Below are 26449 nucleotides of genomic sequence, written 5' to 3'. Positions count from 1 at the left end.
CTCAACTTACTACCTACCCATACAAAATCGCTATCATTTATTATTTTACTGCTTCACTACTTTCAAAACACTAAACTGTAGGCTGATTATTTGATTTTTCTTTTTTACTGTTTTGTCTTCTTATTCCTACTACTCCTCATACATACCTGTCTTGTATACTTGCCAAGCAGACAAATCTCCTTACAAATTCTGGCTATGATTCAATTCCTTCTTAACTGAAGATAAATAAAATCCTTCCTCATTTATTAGTACCTTCCATCTTACATGCTGGTTCAAGATTCACATGATTCCAATTATTCCTACAGTTTTTTCTTCCTAGTAATTCCCACATCTGTCCACTATACGTTTTCATTGTAGTAGAGTAATACAATGGTGTGTAATTATCCTTTGTGTACTTGCATTCATTTAGTTTTGTTTTGCAAGTTACTATGAGTATTTAAACACCCTCTTCAAATCATGCATATTTTATTTAGCTTTCTTCTTAGCTCACTACAGTTCACAACAAGTAGCAGTCCAAAGAGGGGTGTTGTACTTTAACAGGTGAATTTGCTAAATCAAAATCAGAACCAATATTTCTCAGGTACCAATAAAAAGAGCTAGCTGTTATTATAAAACTCCCAATCCATCAAGAGTCTATAAATTAAATTAATATGAATTGCCTTTATTTTGAAAAACATAAGATTAGTAAAGAGAAATACATAAGATCAGAAGTCCTTTAATCAGACTTCTGGGTTTGAAATTAATTCTGTGACTTCTACCTACTTTTTCTGCTATGCTGTTATTCTTTTGAAAATAAGATTAATAAAAGTTTCTGTCACCTGAGTTTGATTTACATGTGTCTTAAAAAAGTGACTTATTACCATGGCTAATTATATAATCAAGTTTAATATGAGCAATAAATATCTGAAAATATATTTATGGAAAAGTGCTTTATAAAACAAGTTTCAGTAAATTTCAAGAACTATTTCTTGATACTCTTAAAATCATCATTAATTGAGTGCTTGGTATGAGTCTGGATGATGCTATTATACATATTTCATACTATTATTTAATCCTCATGACCCTCCCTCATGATTCAAGTATTATCATTTGTATGGTTTGACTGTGTCCCCACCCCAATCTCATCTTGAACTGTAACTCCCATAATCTCCACATGTCGTGGGAGGGACACGGTGGAATGTAATTAAATCATGGGGGTGAGTTTTTCCCATGTTGTTCTCATTCACTAATGATAGTGAATAAGTCTCACAAAATCTGATGGTTTTATAAAGGCAGTTCCCCTGCACACGTTCTCTTGCCTGCTGCCATGGAAGATGTGCCTTTGCTCCTCCTTTGCCTTCCACCACAATTGTGAGGCCTCCCCAGCTATGTGGAATTGTTGAGTCCATTAAGCCTCTTTATAAATTACCCAGTCTCGGGTATTTATTCATAGCAGTATGAAAATGGACTAATATATCATCTCACCATTTTACAAATGTGAAATCCATGTCTTAGAGAAGGTAAGCAACTCACTCAAAATGACAGTTAATGAGTCAACAAGCCAGCATTCGAACTTAGTTGTACGAAAGTCCAGGGCTGGACCTCCAAAACTAGTTCTCCAACTTCAGTTCATAGCAGGATCACCTAGATAGCTTTGATAAAATACAGATGCTGGGCCCCAACCCCAAGTTTTTGATTCAGTTACACTAGTGGAGGACACGAGAATTTGATTCCTCATAACTTCCCAGGTGATATTGATGATGCATAGCCAAGGAAGCATACTTTGAGAATCACTGGCCTAAATTATTAAACCTACTGTTTTGACTGTTTAATTCAGTAATCTATAATAAAACTAATTAGTAATTATATAGGTACATCCCAGTATTTCAAGAATGTTGTATTAATAATATAACTATTCATGATGTCATAGTATTTATGTGATTTAGGATATAAAAAGCAGTATTTAACATAGTGAAATCCAAGTACTATTTATGTTTTTGAAGCAAATCAGATTTTTTTTTATTATCCCATACTAATTGTTAGCAGCAAGATGTTGATGATTTATTAAAGAGAATGAGTTCATCCGGGGTACATAATAACCATAAGTACTTTCACGTTAACGTGTTTTATCTTGGGACTGGTGATCCACACGTTTGTAAGAAAAATTTCACATAAAACAAGCTATCACCTATGTGTGGGTTTTATCTATTAGAGTTATGTATAATACCAGAGCAAGTTTAAAAATCACAATGGAAAAGATCACTCCAGTTAGGTGCAGTGGCTCACACCTATAATCCAGCACTTTGGGAGACCAAGGCAGGGGGATCACTTGAAGCCAGAAGCCAGGAGTTCGAGACCAGTCTGGGGAACAAAATGAGACCCTGCCTCTCCAAAAAAAAAAAAAATATCTGATACAGTGTTGTGCAGCTGTAAACCCAGCTACACAAGTGAGAGGATCACTTGAACAGTGAGCTGCAGTGAGCTATGATCATGCCATTGCACTTGAGCCTGGGCACAGAACTAGACCCTTTTGTTTGTTTGTTTGTTTTGAGACGGAGTCTCGCTCTGTGGCCCAGGCTGGAGTGAGCGGCGCCATCTTGGCTCCCTGCAAGCTCCGCCCCCCGGGTTCCCGCCGTTCTCCTGCCTCAGCCTCCCGAGGAGCTGGGACTACAGGCGCCGCCACCACGCCCGGCTAGTTTTTTGTATTTTTAGTAGAGACGGGGTTTCACCGTGTTAGCCAGGATGGTCTCCATCTCCTGACCTCGTGATCCGCCCGCCTCGGCCTCCCAAAGTGCTGGGATCACAGGCGTGAGCCACCGCGCCCGGCTTCTTTTTTTTTCCCAAAGATTCCTCTTAGGACCTAGAATATTCAGTATTGCCAGATAAAACAATCAAGTCTGTGATGTAAGAATTTAGCTCTCCACTTTGAAGTCAGTTATATTGCTTATTTTTCAAGGGGCTTTAATATATTAACTTCCTCTGAAAACAACCCTATCACTTTTACAGTTTGAAATAATTCCAAATTATCTAACAGTTTACCATAACTTGGTGGTATTCAGTTTTGATTTGTTTTGCTTTTTAAAAAAGCAATTGAAGTCCCTAGCACATTTAGATCTACAATTACAAAATATTCGAGCTTTTTATTCAAGTTGACAAAACTGACACAGCTAAAATTAAATTCAAAATGTATAAAATATCAAAATTAATCAATAAATTAGAAAAATGATATCTCTAATGTAGTGTAATTTTGTAATTTTATAAATACACCTTAGACTGCACACTAAACAAGCTGGATAATACCATAACTAGTTGGAGTCAGGAGAGTAGAAAATTACCCCCAGAACTTAGAGAAAAAGAATTATGAATTGACTCATTTCACTAATCTCATATAGGCTGGGCCAAGCACTAAGATATGAAAGATCAGTATTGTTATGCAAAATAACAAGCCTTCTTAGTAAGTCTGAATACAGCGCTAAAATCTATTTCTCATAAGCGTAGACTGATCTTGGCAACTCTAGAGAAATAGACTACCCATAACTAAAATTCAACAAGTCATCACTGGTTCTGTGCCTCAGGGGAAGAGAATGAATAAAAGTAAGATTATCACTTTTAATGATGAAAAATAAGAGAAAGATTAAAGCTAAGATATTGATATTGATAATAGCATTCTCATTTCAAAAGCATTAATGTGGACCCGACTTCAACTTTTGGCTCAAATTTAAAAATGAAATTAGGGTTCAAGTATGAACAATTTTTTAATGACTAAGAATGAGGACTTTTCCATAATCTCTCAGTACTTTGGAATAAAGAAGTAATAGATTCACTCTCAATAATGATTTGCAACTGACATTTTCAGTAGCCTAAACTATATTTCACATATAATAAAAATAAATAATGCCTTTAAAATATAAATGATAAGTGTCATTTTATGGTCTCAGAAATCCTGTATGTTCTGTTTTTCCTACATGTTAGGGGAAATTATGAATGATCTACTCTTTACCTTCAATCTCTTTCACACTCTTCATACCTTTTGTCTTAAGTAAAATCTGGTTAACTTGAGAGAACATGGGGTGACTCTCACTGCTTCAGTTTTCCAGTGCTAGAAGGAGTGCTAACATTTTCTTCTGGATCTCACAGGGAATTTTTGTTCATTAATCTATACTTTTGAGAAAAAACTGTCCCCTCTTTATAGCTCAAGCCATTCATACATACAACTGGCTATGCCATTTCATCATTTTCAGCCACCACCTTTGTTGAATCAGAATTTGGATAATTCAGTCTCAAACATCCTCCCCATGACCTGCCAAATTGGACCAACATCTTGGGCTAGCTCAACATCTATACAGATGAGGAATGAAAACTTACAGCTTTTTTAAAAGATCTTTTATAATAAATTTAATCTCCTCTATTGCAGCTTTGTCTTCTATTATCCACATACCATGAACCTTGACAAATACTGGGGACTGTTGGAGCCCTAACACATAATCTCTCAGGTCTCTCTCAGATGTCCGACAGCTCTGCTTTCTAACTTTTTTGTTCTTCTTACACCTGGTGTTAGGACACCAAAAGTTACCAACACTTCCAGGTCTTAGACCTCACTCCACCCCACCTTTCTTTTTATCATTTATCTCCTAGACTGACAGCTTTTCCTGTGCAACTTAGAACTTTTGGTCCACTGCTTTCATTATTATTTTTTATTTTTTAATTTTTGTGGATACATAGTAGGTATATATATATATATGGAGTATATGATATATTTTGATACAGGCATACAATGGATAATAATTACATCAGAGTACAAGAGATATTCATCACTTCAAGTATTTATCCTTTGTGTTACAAACAATCCAATTATACTCTTTTATTTTTGAATGTACAACTGAATTATTATTCAATACCATCACCCTGAGGTGCTAGCAAATACTAGGCCCTACTCATGCTTTCTAACAATTTTTTGTACCATTAACCATCTCCCTGGTTCATTGCTTTTAATATGTGTATCAGTAAAGACATTGAGCTCCACTTTGCCAACAACCCCTACTAAGAAAAAGGTATTATCTCGTAAAATAGGAAGTCCCAAGGTAAGGAAGCTCCAAGACTTGTCCATTCTCCAAGTCAGCCATGTCCTTTAGCACCCAAGTTCCTTCATATTTCCACTGTCTGATATTCACATTTTGCATTTGATTCCCCGCTATGGTTGACAGACAGCTGCTGTAATTCCAGGTCACATATGTAGACCTAATTCCAAGGGATAGGGCAGGGAAGGAAAACGCCATCTTAACCTTATAAATTAGTCCCCCCATCAGACTTGTCTTCATATTTCATTGGCAAGGAAGGGGTCAAGCATCACTTTTGAAACCAGTGATTGTTAAGGAAACAGGACAACACAAATAGAGATTTACCCTAGAGCTAGTGAGAGGATCTATCTTTCCTAAATCTTGTGGAGGAGAGATGGAAACACCAGATCAAACCTGAGGCCCTGCCGGTGAAACAAAGAGAATTCCTGGCAGACAGACAACCAGAAGTGTCTACTTCTCTATTTTTTTGGCAATATTCATTTACCTATTGCCATGTTTGCTTCCTATGTGTTGTTATCATAGGTACACTAGAGGGTTAGGAGAGAATCAGAAGTATTATAATTTTCATGGTTTCTGAGATCCTCCTCTATTCTATAGATTAAAATAGGAATTCATGCCAATTTGCTAAATTGTCTAATAAAAAGAGCAGTAAGGCATGGCAGAAGAAGTCCTTCGCTTCAAATAAAACAAAACAACAAAATCTTCTCTCTCATAATTTGGCAGGAAAAGTCCTTTGCTTCAAATAAAACAAAACAACAAAATCTTCTCTCTCATAATTTAAGCTCTGATACTGACACTTCTGCCCTTGGGAAAGCCACCAAGTTTAAAAACCAATATGCAGAGAATGGATATATCCTGAATCTAATAAAGTTCAAACTTCAAAAACCTTCACTGATACAGGCTTCATCGATACCCTCTGATTATGCATTCCGGTATTACATTATTTTTTGAAAAGAGACTGAAATTTTTATGAGCTTCAGACTCCTAAAAAATTGTATCTGCCTCTGCTGATACATCAGCCTTTAAGTCTGTGTGCTGTTGAGCTTGTCACTTACCTCTGTATACATCCATTTATTTATCCTAAAAATTGGTTTAACAGAAGGAGCCCTACCTTTCTTGCACAACTGTGATGAGGATCAGAAATGCACGCATAAAAGTGCTACGTAGCACTGTTCTGTGTAATTATGATAATCATCGATATCCAGTGTTCTCTTGCGGCTGCTATTTTCCAGTGAGAGGCTGCTGTTGCATCTGCTCCTGCCAGTTTGTCTCCAGGATATGACAAGAGCTAAGCTCAAAATGAGCTGAGCCATGCCTGATTGCTGTCCAGAACAGCCTTTCAGCTGCAGGTGTTCTCCAGCCATCCACTGTGATGTGACATTGCTTCAGGCCGTGCTACAGGGGACCCTCATAGGGTTTCATCTGCCTGCCATGTGCTCTACTCCTTTCCAACCCTGGGGAGTTGACTTTCATGTAGGATGGTTTCAACTTCTCAGGACGGCATGAGTCCTGGGACCTCATTGTGGGGAACTATGCCCTACCATCTGGTGTGAAGCGTGGTACTAAAAGATGCTGATAGAATTTGTTTCATAATTGAATGTGGTGATGGTAGGTGTCATTTTTATAAACAAGACCAGACAGCACAATAGCTTTGTAGACTTTAATTTTGAGCTGGAATGTGCTTCTTTGTTTTTATCATCCTGTCATTCTTGCAACTGTTATGAGTTTTAAAATATGATTTATTACTTTACCTACTAATGTGCCATTATTAGGTAGTGAGCTGCTGAAGTAGCAGAATTGGGTAACAAGCAATTTCACAAGTAATTATGCAGTCAGGGGTTGAGTGCATTCAAGTGCTGCAAGAACTGGGTGGACAATAGCAAGTAGAAAGCTATCAAGGGGTACAGGAATGAGTAGTCTGTGTTTCAATAAAAAGGATTATTCCTGTCTTGGCCATCGCCACAGCATTGATGAAAATCTTGTACTCCACCCAGGACAAATCTCATTGTGGCCTCACTTTCCTTCTCTCAACATTTTACATCAATTAAAACAAATTTAAATTAATAGTTATAATGACTACTATCTACTGAGCATTTATAATATACTCTTGTATATTTTCATATTTAATCCTTATAATCACATTATAAAATAAGTAATAAATCAATTTCTATATTAGAAACAGAGTCTTTACCTAGGCACAGTGGCTCATGCCTGTAATCACAGCACTTTGGAAGGCCAAGGTGGGAGGATTACTTGCGCTCAGGAGTTTGAGACCAGCCTGGGCAACAGAGTGAGACCTCCTCTCTACAAAAAATAAAATAAAATAAATCCAGGCATTGTGACAAATGCCTGTAGTCCCAGTAGTCCCAAGTAGTCCCAGCTACTTGGGAGGCTGAGGCAGGAGGGTCACTTGAGCTGAGAGAGGGAGGTTGTAGTGAGCAGTGATCATGCCACTGTACTCTAGCCTGGGTGACAGAGTGAGATAACAAGAAAAGAGAAGAGAAGAGAAGAGAAGAAAGGGAAAGGAGGGGAAGGGAGGGGAAGGGAGGGGAAGGGAGGGGGAAGGGAGGGGGAAGGGAGGGGAAGGAAGGGGGAAGGGAGGGGAAGGGAGGGGAGGGGGAGGGGGAAGGGAGGGGGAAGGGAGGGGAAGGGAGGGGAAGGGAGGGGAAGGGAGGGGAGGGGGAAGGGAGGGGGAAGGGAGGGGGAAGGGAGGGGGAAGGGAGGGGGAAGGGAGGGGAAAGGGAGGGGGAAGGGAGGGGAAAGGGAGGGGGAAGGGAGGGGGAAGGGAGGGGGAAGGGAAAGAGAAGGAAAGGAACAGAGTCTTAAATTTGCTAAGTTCACATCAATTAAAACTAATAATTCGTGGAGTTGTAATACAAATATAAGTTCATTAAATCTCAAAAACCCATTTTAATTCCTTGTTTTTAACAAAGAATGCACAGCAGAATCTTCTGTAGAGTTAAAATAAAAGATACTGATACCTGTCAAATTCACTAACTAGGGCTTAGAATTTAGGTTCCTTCATTTTAAAATTATTTTCTGAGTAATTCTGATAAACACTTTTAATTGTAACCTTCTGATTATACTTAGCCTCACAAGAATAATCATAAAATGCCACCCAAAGTAATGAGGAGTAGGAGAAAATAAATGTGCTAAGTGTGGGTCTAACTGCAGGTACATGATCCAACAATTTTGCTTTCCTGTTAAAATATGGCAGATCAAGGTTCTTGTCTCTGCCCTGAGTGACAAATAAGCCATCAATAGCAATTATGTTAATGACTGAACCCTAGGGTATGAGCATCAAATAGAGTCTAACACACAAATGCTAAAGATATACTGAAGTTTAAATTGGGAGGTAGAGGAGAAGTAGAAACTGAAAATAAGAAGACAGTTAGTGTTGTTGTTTTTTTTTTTTAATTTGAGACAGTTTTGGCCATATGAATGTGTCAACTGATATTCAGACATAAAATATTATTTTTCCTAAACACAGCCAATTTTCTATGACCAAAAAGACCAAATCATTGAAACATATAGAATATACATTGAAACTGTAGAATTATTTTTAACTAGATCCTCATCTAAAAAAATGAGAATCATGTTAATTAACTTTATGACTTTTAAAAAGTTAAGATTTGGTCAAATCATTTCATATCATCAAAGACCTACACCTTATTTTTAATCCTAAATTCACAAAAACACAGCAAATAAAAATACAATGGGAGGCCATATAGTACATTGGCTAAGAGCATGGATTTTGAAATCCCACTGTCTGGGCTGGATCCTGGCTCTTAGCTGAGCTAACTGTGTTACCCTGGGCGGGTCACTTAGCCTCTCTTTATCTCAATATCCCTGTCAATACAATGGACATAATAATCATAATGCTTACTTCATTGGATTACTATGAGAATCACATAAAATTAAAATATGTAAAATAGAACAGAGCTCAATGCATAGTAAGCACTATATAAACGCTTACTATGATCACTGTTGTCTTATTTTAAATTTTTAAAACTTCAATTTCTAATGGTGTATGGGACCTTAAAGTTGGAAGGGGGCCCTTATTTCACAAGCGAGAAAAGAAAAGCCTAAGTGACTTTCTAAGGCGAGTTACAAGGCATACTAACAACTAGGATGGAGAGTGTTGAACAGAGCACAACAGCTGTTCTGTGGCTATGACAGTCTTTATTTATTTTGAGGCAGGGCCTCACTATGTCACCCAGACTGGAGCGCATTAGTATGATCTCAGCTCACTGCAGCCCTGCAGCCTCAACTTCCTGGATTCTCTCACCTCAGCCATGTAACACCGAGTAGCTAGGACTACAGGCATGTACCACCATGCCTGGCTCATTTTTGTATTTTTTTATAAAGACAGAGTTTCGCCATATTGCCCAGGCTGGTCTCAAGCTCCTGGGCTCAAGCAATCTGCCTGCCTCAGCCTCCCAAAATGCTGGGATTACACGTGTGAACCACTGCGCCCAGCCACAGTGACAGTCTTTACCAGTAATTGCATTCTGGGAGTTTTAAAAAAGTGTAACTCCAAATGATTCATTTCAAATAATTTCACAAATGTATCTTATAAGCAGCCTAGTACTTATAACTAGATTTAACAGAAAGTAATTCATACTGAAAATGATTTAACTGAAATTATGTCATGTGTTCAAGTTATTGATGTATCACTGATATTTTCCTTGCAGAAAAAACAACTTGGCCTATAAAAATATAACACTTCCTTCCAATGCCTATCCTAGATAACACTGTACGGATCTAACCTTATTCTCCAACTACAAAGTTGAACAATTACACAAGAAAATAATGAAACATAATAAAAGTCAGAGCACCAACTCATATCCCAGGCATCCATTACTCCATTAGTAAATATGAAGCTGTTTCTTAAAGGAGATAATGGACTCTTTCTTACTACAATCTGAAGAACCAAAATTACAGCCTCCCCCTCCCATAACAGAAAATGTGTAACATCCTGGTTTATATTTCTAGACAAAAAACTTTTTTAAAGCTTCATACCCTTAAGGGACAGCTTTGCATACAGGAACAACACTAACAAAGGGAACCAGATGCCATCTTTATTGAGATCTCAAAGAACAGCAAACTATGGGAAGACAGAAGAAAATGCCAAGGTCGCTTCCTTCAGGTAATGCAACACTTTTTTTGTGGGAGGCACAAATATAAACATGAAGATGATTGATAACTTCTTTTAAGACATATAAAAGGGAGTTATAACACAGAAGTACAATCTTGAACCAAAAAAGAAGAAAAGCCAATTTATAGTTACAGAGGCACGTTTAAAAGTGCTACACAGAAAATTTCTTTGAGTCTGTTTTTGCAAATGGCAGACGATTTTCAAGTCAGTTCAGGTGGAAGATATGCTCCATTGCCAAAGGGAATAGTGGGACAGGCACCAGGAAATAACCTAAGGAACTGGAAAGGAGATACAAGGTCCCAGAGCAGAACTTTGACCCTACTGAAAAGGAAGGAAAAAGGCATTCCTGATGAGCAACCTCCTTTGCTGCTTTAATGGAGCCAAGTTTAACCTCAATTTCAAATTCTTGAGATACACTTTGACACAACAGACTGTCTAGGTTTGAATCCTAGTTCTGCCACTTTTTAGCAACATGATCTTGAGCAGGTTACATTACCCCCCTCCATCTTATCATCGGTATGAAATATGGATAATAATAATAGTAGCTACCTCACATGGTAGTCATAAAGATTAAACAAAGTAATTTAGGTACAGTAAGATGAGGCGTGCCTTCCAGCAGATATTCAATATGTGTTGGCCATTATTATTTCTCTAATCATTAGAGAAGAACATACCAAATAATAAGAAATATCTGCCTACAGTTAAAGAGACATTTCCTTTAGTCACCTCTGGCAAAAAAAAAAAAAAAAAAAAAGACTCATGAAAGTCTAGAACTCAATACCAGAACTGCATGCAGAACTGCTGGTTCATACCCACATGCACACACATTCTTTACTTGGGTCTACAGTGCAACAAACTACAACCAAACATAGAACTTAGATATGTCCAAGCCATTTGGTGTAAGAACCAGCTGGAAATCCTCATTGCAATGTTCCACAAGTATCTTAAACTCTTTATACCCCAAACTGAATTTAACTAATCATTTTCACCCTTCTCTACTTCTACTTCCGCTAACTTCCCCTAACTCTGTGGTGCCACATCCTGTTCTCTACCAATCTACTTTCAAGTGTCTTCAATCTACCACCAAGTCCTGACAATCTTGATTTTAATCCAGTTCTCAATGTGTTCATTTTGCTAAAGTTCTTCCTTCCTTTCTCCTGACTGGGTTATAGCAACTAACTCCCTGTGTCTTTAAACTTTCACCTCTTTAATTTCTCCTTCTCTCTGCGACATGTGTGTTTTGTTTAATGAATCTTTGAAAACTGTCACTACCTTGGTTGAAATCCAAATGGCTTTTCATTTCCTCCAGAAAAAAGTTGTCTTTAGCATAGTTATGATTTGTAATTTGACCCTTTGTCTTCCAACCTCATCTCTCATCTTTCTATCTCTTGTACTTGAATCTCTCCAACATCTGAACTACTTTTCACCTCATGTATTTCTTTTGCTTAGCTAGCTCCTACTTAGTCTTTGGCTACAGCTTCCATATCTCTTCCTCTTGAAGATTTTCTAACTTTCTAAAACTTTCAGGCAGGTGCCCCTTCTGTTGTGCTCTGGTAACAACCTATATTTCCCTTCCTAAACTATATCTAGCCATTGTACCTGCATGTTTAAATGAGTGTACCATGACACTAAAAGTTTTCCTAAGTTAGGGACATTGTCATTGTTCATTGGTATATTCCTAACTCCTAGTCTAATGCCAGTCACACTGTAAAATGCAGAACAACTATCAATCAGATTGCACTTGTTTATATTACTTGGTATTGGCTCCGTTATTTTCAATGGATCCTCCTTTATCTTTATATTAAAACACAATATTGTTATGAATGTATATATGAAATGGAAGGGCTCTACTGTCGATTGCAATTAAGGCTCAGGCACCCGTCACAGGTGTAATGGAGGAGCAGCACTCTTTATAGCTGTTCCTTAGCTAGCCATCTTCCAGCCTGCTTCTGAGACATGATTACTCAAATGCAAAACTGAGTATGACCCAAGAGGATATGTCATTAATAAAAAATAATGAGAGATCATTCTTTAGCCACTTTTCTGTAAGCAAAGGGTTTTTTCCTTGTCTGTGTTGGGGATGGGTGTGGTATGGGTGTGGTACTGATGACAACAGCAATTAAGTGATTTTGGGTATAATGAAATGTTTGATTCTACACCAAAATGGAAGAGTTTTCAGTTTTTTCTAAAGACCACTATTATGACAAATTATAACCATAGCTTAGAAATATGGTAATAAAATAACCCTGAAAATCAGATATTTATTTTCAAATCATGGAATATCTGTGATGATACTACAAAACAAAACAAAAGCTGACCCCTGTTCGCATATATAATGACTGTTCTTTACGATCTGAGGAAAAAGAACGTCAATGTAATAAGCTATCAGGTATTGGATATTTTACTTTTTCCTTCCATAAAGGTATGAAGTAATCTAAAGCCACCACAACTGTTGAGAAGTGCATGCTATTTTCCTCATATTTCACATACAAAATTTAGTGTAAAGAAGATATTTTATTTAGAAAACACACTCTAAAGTTCACCTGGGTACAGGTGAATCTCTTCACGGGAATTTATTTAATAGTTATTTGGGGGTAAGACGTGATGGGGACTTTTCAAGTACAGAATATAGTGTATTATCATTTCAGTAACTGTTACGCTTAAATAAAACGGCTTTTCCTGAGGAAAACATACTATTGTAACAAAAAGCTACTTTTCTGAATGGCTAATTAATAAGCCCTGCGCATAATATTTTCACTGAAGTGTCAAATAAGCATGGGAGAGCAGATGCACCAAATACCTAAAATTACTAGGTAGGATGGATACAATTTTTGATGCTATCAAAATTTTTGAGTGATTCATACTTTATTTACTCTGCATTTACTTACCAAAGCCACAAGCTTAATAGTTCTGTTTATAAAAACAACGTCAGGCAAGCTGAATGTGAAGAACAAATATATATGAACTCATTTTTAACTTGTGGATGCATGCAGGCACACACATCTTTTTATTATCAGCATGCTCCCAAATTAAAATTGTTACCACATGCTAAGTAAACTTTTTCAGATGTTCAACAAAAGAGATCAAAAGAGATTTCATCGTATATTTTTAGATCTCTGACTAGGCAAACATACAGGAACACAGACATGTCAAAACATCAAGTAATCCAAAGGTACAATTTGGAAATTTTCAGTTCAAGGAAACCTCCATGAAGAGGAGTTTAGTGTACTTTCATACTTCCCTATCTGATGTCCTACAGGTGAAGCTATTCACGGGAATTTATTTAGTAGTTATTTGGAAGTAAGATGTGAATGGCGACTAAGATGAAGCATAGACCATCGATGAGCTGGGCAGAGACATTTAGTTTTCCAGAAAGATGGAACAATTACAAAACGAAGCATGCAGGTGGAAAGAAACATGTTATATTTGGGGCCATGAGAAAAATCGGCTTGGATGATTTTCTACTGGAGTTGAGAGTGATGATAGGATAGATTATTATCATATAGTGGGGTCCAGTGATGGTCCTGGAATTCTCTTTGATTGCTACAAATTCTCACAGCTTTTCTTAAACACCTTTTGTAGGTGGGAGACACACAAAGCATGTATGGAATCCATTCTCTGGTGGACAAAACCAATCAGTTTTACTGTGTGTTCCATTTTGACTTGAAACATTCAGCACCGTAACTGCGTTGTGGCCTGCTTTTATATTCAAGCTTATGTCCCACTCTAGTTTTAGAAAGTGAGTTCACCTACTCTACCACTTTTGAATACTTTGCTTGTCTTTTTCTGCCTTATATCTGAGTCCTGGTCTTCTTTTCTCCAATCTACTAGATCTCCTCCACCTACTGCATCTATGATTGGATTATCATTTCCTCCACTCAAGATTTTCTTGAGCTACTTCTACCTGCCTGGCTCCCCAGTGGGGCTCTCCTAGTGCCATGTATCACTTGCCTCAGGACACTACTCTGAGTCACTCATCCAGACTCAGTTCTATTTTCTGCTCAAGGATTCACCCTGACCATATTATTATGCCCTGTTGAGCTTGTCTAGGATTCAAGTCATGGTCAGCCCAGTGTGAAGGATTGGGACGACAATTCAGTCTGGTACCTTCTTACAGGGCCTCATTACACATAGTATAATTGGTTTTGAAGTAGACACTCTGGACAGATGTTTTGCTCACAGGAAAAACGTGTTGCTCACGTTCCTAAAGGATTTTATTGTGGCATTCTAATGACTGTCATTGAGAGTTCTCATTTATCTTCAAGGTGGGGTGTATTTTGTTTCTTTTTCTATTAAAATATATTTTAAAATTCTGCATATTTGAGGGGATAAAAGATTTAGAAAGCAGGCCAGAAACAAAGAGTAACAACAAGATAACTAAGATATTTACAAAGATCTGATCACTGGTAATCAAGAAAATACTGATACATTTCTGATCTCTTATTTAAATCTTAAAAGAATTTACCTAATTATGAAATAGAAGATGAGTAATGAACAATTTTAATGTATATGTTCAGGAAAGTTAAGCTGCAATGAAAAGGGACTCCCCAAATCTACCAGTCCTCAATGTCAGAATAGGATGACTTACCCTCACCCGTAATACTAAAAATAATACTAACCTCAGTTGTGAAGATGGCCAAATGAAGATTTTTTTGTTTTGTTTTGTTTTTGTTTTTGTTTTTTGACAGAGTCTCACTGTGTCACCCAGGCTGGAGTGCAGTGACGTGATATCGGCTAACTGCAACCTCTATTGCCTGAGTTCAAGCGATTCTCCTGCCTCAGCCTCCCAAGTAGCTGGGACTACAGGTGCCCGCCACTATGCCCGGCTAATTTTTTTTTTTTTTTTTTTGTATTTTTAGTAGAGGCGGGGTTTCACTATGTTGGCCAGGATAGTCTTGAACTCCTGACCTTGTAATCCACCTGCCTCTGCCTCCCAAAGTGCTGGGATTACAGATGTGAGCCACCACACCTGGCCTAAATGAAAATTTGTTTAAAAATGATTTTGATTCAGATAAAAATTGAGGGGCTCCAATCAAGGAAATATAAAATAGTTCATGAATAGGATAAATATGGATAATCTTAATAATCTATGCTCTTTCACAGGCTGAATTCCACACCACTTCAGTTAGGCAAACATAGAGTACATTATTTTATTCACTTGAACACAAAGTTAGAGCATTCATTGTGACACAGAGTATGGCTAATAATAGACAATCCCCCTCGGGCTTAGGGGTCGTCAATTATAGATCCAGAACATATTATTAAAGCAAGTTAAGAATTTTCCGATCTATTTGTCATAAAAGCTCATTGATGTATTGCCACAGGAAGAATTCTGGATCGAATGAATTAGTCCTTAACATTTCTGTTCTTTTTGCTAAAACTCTGTTAAAGGCATATTCGATTATGAAATAGTTTTGCAAGACTAAAATTATAGAATTCTTTGTTCATCTTTTTAATCTGGAACATATTACATCTTTTTAGACATAATTTCTAGATATTTAATGCTTCAACATACAAAAGTTTATATAAAAATATTAATATCAAAGTCTAAAATTCCAATACTGTCTTCTCTATTAATTCTCCTTACAATTCTATCCTAATTCTGCCACTAAAAAATGTACATACATAAAATGAAAATGTCATGTTTGGGCTACAAATATTTAAATAGAAAAATATAATTGCTGTGAGTTATAGAAAATATAAATGCAAAACAAGTAGCTAATTGTAGATAATTAGGTAGCAAATATAAAACTCATTCAGAGTTGTAAATATAATATGGGGTACTTTCTATAAGTTGTTTAACAAATAAGTATTATAACTAATTTATAGTTTCATATGATTATAACAAATAGGAATAAAACTCATTTGAACATGAAATGCTTCTAAATATTTTATGAATGGGGATATTCTGAAAACATTTAGTGGGACATTTACCCACGTGATATATAAGGCATGGCAAAAACAAGGAAAGGAAACACTTCCTGTGGATTGGTGACAATTTTGTAGGGCTTGTTGTCACTGTAGTAGTCAATGTATTCGCTTTTTAGTGTGACTATATTAAAACACATTTAAAAGAGACTTTTCCCATACCGATCTTTTCCCTTAAAGAGGTCTTATAAATGTGAAGTCCTTCTAAAGAGAAGGCAGTTTTTCTGGTCTTTATTTCCATTACTATGCAATTAACATCAGATGATTCAATAAGCTAGGAAGTTATACTAAGAAGAGATTTTTCATGAGAAGCAGAAAAGTTATACAGGCATGGAAGGGTGTCAGCTGAATTTTAAAAAATTTATTTATTAGATAACTCCTATAGCTAATTTTCTACAATAGCATGCTTTCTATATCAGACTAATTTTACAATCTCTGTCTGAAGAACATTCCCACAGTGATACAAGACCTTGATACTTGGGAAACTAGTTGCAAGAACAAAAACACAAAGGGGCTTTCCAGATTTAACCATTCACATTTTTAAAATAAACACAATCTAGACATGAAGATCTTTCGCACATGAAGGAGCATGTTGCAGACTCATTCTTAATCATTAGAAGGCAATGCAAAACTGAAGTATCTCTGTACTAAGTTGAAGCAAGAATACTCCAAATATATAATCAAGATACATCTAAAAGGTTGGTCAGGGCCATTAAACTAGTACAAAAACAAAACAAAACAAAACAAAAACACATAATTCTGAGATATACCTGACTTTTCTTTGCTGAGCCTACTTAGTTAATTTTTCTTCCATAAATATGTGATTTCAGTCCCACATAAGACTTTTCTGGAGAGAATACTATAGAAGGAACCTGTGGTCTAGCATCATCATCATCATCATCATCATCATCATCAATGACATTATTAACAATAAGACTTTACATTTTAAAGAATTTACAAAGTTGTTTCAAAATCATCCCTTTTAAGTTAGAATGTCTCTATAAACAGAGAGATCATATATGTGTTCTTACTTTGTAAATATAAAAGCTGAACTACAGAAAAGGTATACACATTTTTCATGATGACTTGACTAAAGAGACAGAGCTAGTAAGTATTCTGAATGATACTGCCTTATCATTAAGGGCTAGTTTTACTCCATATTAGGAAGTATTTATATTGTAACTTTATTGAAAAGAAACAAGTGCTGTCCGATCTGTGCAATCATCTAACTCTAATGGGAGAAAATTTGCATTGTAGAGAAAACATGGGCTTGTGCATCAGACTCACTTGGGTTGAAATTCCCACTTCACTTACTAGCTGTGCATTTTTGGCAAACGAATCAACCTGCCTGATCTTAAGTTTCTTCATCTGCGAACATGAAACAATGTCTCTTTCTCTTCCTCCTAGGGTTGCTGTAAAGATTAAATGAGTTATGATGAGGGCTCTATGCAATGTCTAGAAAATCCTATGTGCACACACATTTTAAAAGTTTCTTCCCTTTCCTCCTAACATCATGACATTCTGTACCACACACCCTATACCTGAGGGGAAAAGTGATATTGACCTTGCTCATCAATGGGAAAAAAAAGTTATAATAGAGAATAATATCATGAAAAAATGATAGATTTTTTTAAAAATTCAAGGCACGAATAACTCTTATGATGAGATGTTAGATTAGACAGACAATAAAGTGGCCTAGTTTAGTCACTTGCTGCTAGTTCCTGTGAGTAAGTGGTCTATTAATCTTCTACGCATCATTTTTTTTTTTTTTTGAGCCGGAGTCTCGCTCTGCGGCCCAGGCTGGAGTGAGCGGCGCCATCTTGGCTCCCTGCAAGCTCCGCCCCCCGGGTTCCCGCCATTCTCCTGCCTCCGCCTCCCGAGTAGCTGGGACCACAGGCGCCGCCACCGCGCCCGGCTAGTTTTTGTATTTTTAGTAGAGACGGGGTTTCACCGTGTTAGCCAGGATGGTCTCCATCTCCTGACCTCGTGATCTGCCCGCCTCGGCCTCCCAAAGTGCTGGGATTACAGGCTTGAGCCACCACGCCCGGCCCTACGCATCATTTTTAAAGACCATTGTATCTGGTCTTGTTTCCGAGATAGTTCCATGAAACAACAAATTCATGGTAACTTGTTCTTCACTTTTTTCCTGTAAGCTAAGAAAGGCTTGCTACTGACAGGATAAAGAATGACAATACAGGAAGAAGTCAGCCAATGGACTTAACCATTGCTTACAAAACTGGCAAAACAAAGTATGGCTTGTTTCGGAAAAAAAGCAAAGGGGATAAGGAGGAAGAAGGTTATTGGGCCTGTTTAAACAATAAAACTATTGGCACCGTATCTTGAGAATGATTAATTCTTCAATGTATGTGTATATTATAAAAGATTTGAAATTGTACAAAGTGACACTTTGTATTGTAAGGTGTACTTAAAAGATTTCTCCTCTGTATAAAAATCATGTGCACCTACACCCTGTGTCTCTTGTGCCATAAAGTCCCGTGGTGTCTTTAAGAGCACAACAAATCATTTTCCTGCAAAGTTTGTATTTTTCAGATTTAATTGAAGCTAACAAATCTCCACACATCAGCGCTATGAACTATGAAATACCATTTAAAAAATAATAGCATTAATACATCTTTCCACACAAATAATTGCATTTAGATTTGTTAAACATGTTGAACTATTGTTTGGAGACTTTTGTCTGTTTATTTTTGATGACTTTTACTATTAACTCTGTTCCAAATTTAAGAACTAATAGAAATGGAATACTATGAAATGCTCTTGATTTTTTTTCTCCAGAAAGATATAAGAGATTTTCTTTTATTAAAATGGAATTAAGCTACCCTCATTTCTCAAGCATTTTAGCTTAGGTTTCTTCTTTCTTCCACTAAAACATCTTCTGTGTATACAACATAAGTAGGGAAAACCACAACAGTTGATTTTTGCCAGTGGGAATGTTTCAAATACTATTATTTCAAAGTGGCTTCCTTTTATTCCCCTTTTTGGCAAAAGAGGCTTTTATTAAACTCACTATACTTCTCAATCATCCATCATCCCCCACCTTCTTTTTACTCTGAAAAAATAGTGTAGAGGGAAAAAAATAAAGTTATTGGGCAGACTTCTTATTTTCACTGATGAATGGTCGGGAATTCGGTATCTGGGAACTACCGAAATTGGGTATCTGTTCCTTGAGTCAACTCACTGGAGCAATGGCAAAAAGCAAAAGAAAAAAAAAAAAAAAAAAAGGAAAGAAAAAAAAATCCACTTAGGGCTTGGCAGACAACTTTTCCTCTGGACAAGTTCCACTGGCTTGCGGCACAACTGCCATACATCTAGTAAGAGCTCCAGTGTCTACTGGCTGGGTTCGTCTGCTTCAGGCATTTCCCTTTTAAGCTCAGCATTTCTTGAGCTTGTAAAAGCTCCTTGAAGGTTCAGTTTAAAGAATCTCCCTTGGTCACAAGAGTTCCTTCTGCTTGTTCCTTTATATTGCTTCCTGTTTGTGCCTGTTTATTAAATGTCCCTTTCCAAGTAACCATTGACTGTTGGAACTTTTACAGGATTCATTATGATTCATTTGATCTTAAAATGCTTGGAAATAATCAGTGTTTGTCCTATCCTCTTTCTACCACTTAAATGTCTGTCTGCCCAATTAATACATTCTCACCAGTGCACTACTAGAGTTTTCTGTGGGAAAGGTTCTATGAAATTAAAGAGATATTTAGAATTTATGAACAATTTTTCTTTCCAAGTATTTACACTTTAAAATATTGTGAAATATATTTCCCAGAGGTTTCTTGTGACTAATTTAGTCTCCCTCCTTCTTTTGTTTCTTAATGATACAAACCACATGAGAAAGTCACTAAAAAATGCAGAATTATAAATCTCTCCTTAAAGCTTACATTTAATTACTTATACATGAATAATTGTCAATAAACCATATTTACAACTACTTAGATAATTCTGTGATGTACTTTTACTAAACAAATGTATCTTTTGTTCTAACTCTAGTTATTTATACTCACAATAGTGTCCAAATATAAATAGGGTTTAGAGTTTGAAAATAAAATAATCTGAATAACATTCATTATAGCATCTTTATTTTAAGAGTTACTGATTAAGTCTATCGGGGAAAAACATTTCAGTTGATAATGAGGATAATTCCATGATATCTTTCAAAACTCAAACTATTTTTAGCTAAAGCTTAGGCTCTCTGTATGTTAAAATACACTCTACAGATAACATATTTTGATCTATTAGTTACTATATATTACAAACTAAAGAATAAAGTTCATAATATGTAGTATAGTATAAGCATACTTAATTTTAGCCAGTGATCCATTTGTGCTAAAATTATACAATTATTAAACAGATTGATAATATTACACTTATAAAAATTCTCAATAGACTGAAAAAGACTTTTAATTTGCTATCTCTAATTTTTCTTTTTTTCGAGACACAGACTTGGCTCTGTCACCCACGCTGGAGCCCAGTGGCACAATCATACCTCACTGTAAACTTGAACTCCTGGGCTCAAGTGATCCTCTGACCTAGGCTTCCCAAGTAGCTACGATTAGAGGAGTGCACCACCACATCCAGCTAATTTTTAACTTTTTTTTTTTTTTTTTTTTTTTTTGAGACAGGGTCTCACTATGTTAACCAGGCTAGTCTTGAATTCCTGACCTCCAGTGATTCTCCCACTTGGGCCTCCCACAGTGCTGGTATTATAGGCATGCACCACCTTGCCTGGTCTGCTATCTCTAATTTTGAAATTATTTGTAGCTAACCCTAATGCTAACCAACGCAGCACCTGATTCAGGTTTGAGGTATCAGTGTCAGTGAAGGTTATTGGGAGGAAGTGGTGTCTAAATGGAGAACTGAAGGTGAGGAGAAAGAGTTGGGATGAAAAGTGCTAAAAGTGTTTCGTGATGGGAAAGCAGCACTTGTGAAAAAGAAGACAGAGCCTACTTAGTAGTATGTTTGGAAAAGTAATGAGTGTGGACGTGGGCGGTAGGTTTCAAAAGAAGAGACTGTAGATATGCATAGGGCCAGGTGAAGTAAGAGCTATAAGTCATATTAAGAAGTTTGAATTCTATATTTTAGGAATTGAGAAGCCCCTGCAATATTCTATTATGTTTTGTTTTAAGCAGGTAAGTTATATAATGATATCTGCATTACAGTAAGATTATTTTAGCAGAAGATATCTAGAAATCCATTCCAATGACAATGATATTCTCATACAATGAAAAACTTATGTCAGCCCACAACATGGAAGGATGCATTTAAACACTTTCATACTAAAAACTATGGACTTAATTTTATATCTATGATATTACATTTTAACTAGCCATTTACATGTGCATGGGTTCTAAGATGGAGTTTCTATATATGGTAATTTTATAGACTGAAATAATATTAATTACTAATTTATATAGTGCTTTATAATTACTAAAGTCTTCAAATTGTAATAACCAAAACAGAGAGATGCAAATACCAAATCATTTAATGACGTAGAACTTCTAAAGTAGGATAATGTATTCTACTGTATCTTAGTCTATATATAAAGACCTTGCTTTTTAAAATATGTATATATTTTAAATATATATATTTATTTTATATATTTAATATATATAACCCACCTTGGCCTCCCAAGGTGCTGGGATTACAGGCGTGAGCCACTGTACCCTGCCTGAAATGTGAATATATATATATATATATATATATATATATATATTTTTTTTTTTTTTTTTTTTTTTTTTTTGAGTCAGAGTCTCACTCTGTTGCCCAGGGTAGAATGCAGTAGTGTGATCTTGGCTCACTGCAACCCCCACCTCCCAGGTTCAAGCCATTCTCATGCCTTAGCCTCCTGGGTGGCTAAGCTTATAGGCATACACTACCACACCCAGCTAATTGTTGTATTTTTAGTAGAGACAGGGTTGCACCATTTTGGCCAGTCTGGTCTCAAACCCCTGACCACAAGTGATCCACCCACCTCGCCCTCCCAAGGTGCTGGAATTACAGGCGTGAGCCACCGTGCCTGGCCTAAAACTCATTTTTCAATCAAGGACACTGCATTTCTTTCCTGAGTTGCTATCAGAGCAATCTATAAAGGAGGAATGTACAAGGAGTGGTAGGATCAAGAAGCCTGTAATGCAGAAGAACAAAAGGAAATTGTATTCATTCATTTTTGTTACTATTTTTCCTTTAACAAAGATTTTAAAGTTTAAACATCATAGATAAGTCAAGCAACATTTTCCCTATCTTTTGACATTTGATCCTTTTTATAACTTAAGGTATTTCTCAAAAATACTAAAAAGTCATAGATGATGAGAAATAACATAGGAAACTGGATTTCAGAGCCAAAAAAAAAAAAAAATTCCATAGGCAAAAGGAGTCTTTGTCATTCTTTTTTCCTATTGGTGAAAAATGTTGCCGTGTTTCACTGAATCTAAACTATCATTAACTGCAAAACATACCTTGATTTCAGAGTGGTTAAATGTGAATAAAAGGAACAGCATTACAAGTAATAAAAACACTAAAAGTATAGAAAAGGTGAAGTTACTAGGCAACTTTCTTACATTTCTGTCAGAACCAAAGCAATAGTGAAGAGTGTTGTATAAAACAAAAGCTTATGAGAACATATGGTTGCATCCTTTTAACTTTAATTTAAACATTTGTATGCATACACACAGCACATGCATGTGTGTGTTTGTGTATGTGTGTATAAAGACTGAAGCTCTCAAGGGGAGATAAATGAGGGAATGAAGAGGGGAAAAAGTATAGGGAACTGAGATGGAATGTAATACTACCAAATGAAAATGAGCAGTAGCATTTTTATTAGCATTAATATTGCACAAACATTTGCTCAAACTGTTAAACATATTAACAACATTTGTCATTAGAGTTCTCTGTCACATAACAGTGATAGAACAGCAATAAATAATGAAGCCCTCATGATGTGAAAACTGAAACCTGTCCATTTTTTCATATGAGTCTTTTATGAGAGTTAAGTAAAATTAGGTTAAAATACAATAAGGGAATTCGTTACACAAAATAACTTATTTCATAGGCTATTATCTCCACAAAAATCAGAACTCCTTTTCTAACCAACAACTGGGTTCAATACATTCAAAATCAATGCTGAAATGTGAACTTTTTTTTTTTTTTTTGAGACAGAGTCTCGCTCTGCTGCCCAGGCTGGAGTGGCGTGGTGCAATCGGCTCACTGCAAACTCTGCCTCCCGGATTCAAGCAATTCTCCTGCCTTGGTCTCCTGAGTAGCTGGGATTACAGGCGTGAGTCACAACACCTGGCTAATTTTTGTATTTTTAGTAGAGACAGGGTTTCACCATGTTGGTCAGGCGGGTCTCAAATTCCTGACCTCGTGATCCACTCGCCTTGGCCTCCCAAAGTGCTGGGATTACAGGCGTGAGCCACTGCGCCCTGCCTGAAATGTTAATTTTAAATGTTATGCCTAGTTGAAGCCCAAATCTCTGAAAAAATGATGGATAAAAATAAAGTATAAAGATTTTCAAATTAAATTGAGGTAACTAAAACGAAGAGATGCAAATGCCATAGCTTCAGTAGCTTAAATTGTACTGTTAAAAGCAATCTCAGAGGCCTCAGAAATAACGCCACACATCTACAACCATCTAATCTTTGACAAATCTGACAAAAACAAGCAATGGGAAAAGGATTCCCTATTTAATAAATGGTGCTGGGAAAACTGGCAAGCCATATGCAGTAAACTGAAACTGGATCCCTTCCTAACACCTTATACAAAAATTAACTCAAGATGGATTAAGTTTTACAAGACCTAAAATTATAAAAACACTAGAAGAAAACCTAGGCAATACCATTCAGGACATAGGCATGGGCAAAGACTTCATCACTAAAACACCAAAAACAATGGCGACACAAGCTAACATTGACAAATGGGATCTAATTAAACTAAAGAGCTTCTGCATAGCAAAATAAAGTATCATCGGAGTGAACAGGCAACCTACAGAATGGGAGAAAATTTTTTGCAATCTCTCCTTCTGACGAAGGGCTAATATCCAGAATCTACAAATAAGCTAAACAAATTTACAAGAAAAAAGCAACAACCCCATGAAAAAGTGGGCGAAGGATATGAACAACACTTCTCAAAAGAAGACACTTATTCAGCCAACACACATATGAAAAAAAGCTCATCAACACTGGCCATTAGAGAAATGCAAATCAAAATCACAATGAGATGCCATCTCACGTCAATTAGAATGGCTATCATTCAAAAGTCAGGAAACAAATGCTGGAGAGGATGTGGAGAAATGGGAACGCTTTTATACTGTTGGTGGGAGTGTCAATTAGTTCAACTATTGTGGAAGACTGTGGCGATTCCTCAAGGATCTAGAACCAGAAATACCATTTGACCCAGCAATGCCACTACTGGGTATATACCCAAAGGATTATAAGATTATAAATCATTCTACTATAAAGACACATGCACACGTATGTTTACTGCGGCACTATTCACAATAGCAAAGACTTGGAACCAACCAAGATGCCCATCAATGATAGACTGGATAAAGGAAATGTGGCACATATACACCATGGAATACTATGCAGCCATAAAAAAGAATGAGTTCATGTCCTTTGTAGGGACATGGATGAAGCTGGAAACCATCATTCTCAGCAAACTAACACAGAAACAGAAAACCAAATGCCGCGTGTTCTCACTCATAAGTGGGAGTTGAACAATGAGAGCACATGGACACAGGGAGGGGAACATCACACACCAGAGCCTGTCGGGGGTGGGGGTCTAGAGGAGGATAGCATTAGGAGAAATGTAGATGTAATGTAGATAAAATGTAGATGATGGGTTGATAGGTGCACCAAACCACCATGGCATGTATATACCTATGTAACAAACCTGCACGTTCCGCATATGTATCCCAGAACTTATAGTAAAAAAAAAAAAAAAAAAAAAAATCCTCATTTTTAAAATGGGTTTCATAATTCAGTGTTCATGTTACAAGCAACTCTCCCAGGTTGGAGTGAGATGCAGGAAAATTTGGACGCAAAAATGTAAGACATATGGTCTTGATTGCCTTTCGCAGCTACGTTAAGAGTTCAGTGTAAAGAAAAGCATTCCAAGCGCCAGCTTGCAAAACTAGGTTTTTATGTGAAACTCTAATAAAACAGCAGCAGATGTTTCTATGCTATTAATTTGTTTGGGACAGTTTTGGCTGGTTCACTCCAAATCAACTGTTATCCCTTGTCCAACAACTGCAGCATTCATTTCTTTTTTAGACAGGGAGAAAGAAAGAAAGGAAGCTTTTCCTTTGGAACAGATACTGCACCAATTTGCTGTAGGCATGGGAAAGTGAATGCCAGCATTTGTGTATTTTTGAAAAAAATTCCCTTAGAAACTGATGGAGGGTGTTTTTCACTATTGAAGGAAAAAAAAAAAATCATCCAGCCAAATTGCTGAAGCAAAACATGAAGTATACTACTGGTAGATAAACACGTTGAGTAACACAGTAGGAATTTTATTTTTAGGATTAATAACTTGACAAAACCTTTATTTGACTTCTAACCCTGCTTATATTGATGTACGTTGTTGGTAAACCTATTCTGGTTCTGATTTACGTGGAAAAAAAATAAAAGATAATCACCCTGTAAAATGTTCACACTATCCTAGTCAATTCACTGCCATTCCTCCTGCCCCACCCTTGTCATCCATTCTTGTGGCCCTAAAGTTCTTAAAAGATCACCTTTGACTACAGATAAACACCTCTTGCTGATGATTATTAAAATGCTGAATGTTTCACCTCCAGAAAGAAAACAAAAAAGATCTTAAAAAAAAAAAAAAAAAAAGCCTTTCCTTACTTTATTTTCCTACTTTCAATCAACCTTCTCAAGAGAAAAGGCAAAATTGGGAAGAAATGAAAGTGCCAGTTGATTGTTCCCAGTGAGGCCAAACCTGTTCACTCCTAACCAGTTACCCTCTGTAACTGGGCAGTCTGCTTTCCATGAAATTATGCTCTCGGGCGGGAAATACTAAGTGTTCGTTTTTAAGGACTGTTCTCGGTCTCTACAGCTTACTAGTATCTTTCAAGATGACCCGAAATCCTTCATGAGATTCAAATGGAAACCTTACAACCTATTAACCTGCGAGGCTGCTGGCTGAAGTGCCAAAATGATTTGGATTTCAACTTTGTTTCTAAAACAAATGTAAGAAAGTATCATTAAGAAATTCAACTAAAGTTGGTTCAAATTCAAAAAGTCTGCACATTCTAGTGTAATTAGAGGCAAGAAAGTTTTAAAGCCCT

At 36.6% G+C, this 26449-nt stretch overlaps 1 protein-coding gene across 4 annotated transcripts in view; it reads right to left on the bottom strand.

Annotated features, from left to right (window-relative positions):
• The window catches only part of LOC105485564 (roundabout guidance receptor 1), a 1159905-nt gene that overhangs the window by 178759 nt on the left and 954697 nt on the right, over window positions 1-26449 (bottom strand). The gene's annotated exons all lie outside the window — the stretch shown is intronic.

This window comes from Macaca nemestrina, chromosome 2 (assembly GCF_043159975.1).
Source record: "Macaca nemestrina isolate mMacNem1 chromosome 2, mMacNem.hap1, whole genome shotgun sequence".
NCBI lineage: Eukaryota > Metazoa > Chordata > Mammalia > Primates > Cercopithecidae > Macaca > Macaca nemestrina.
The sequence above is the reverse complement of the archived record's forward strand: the minus strand, read 5'-3'. Positions and strand labels throughout refer to the sequence as shown.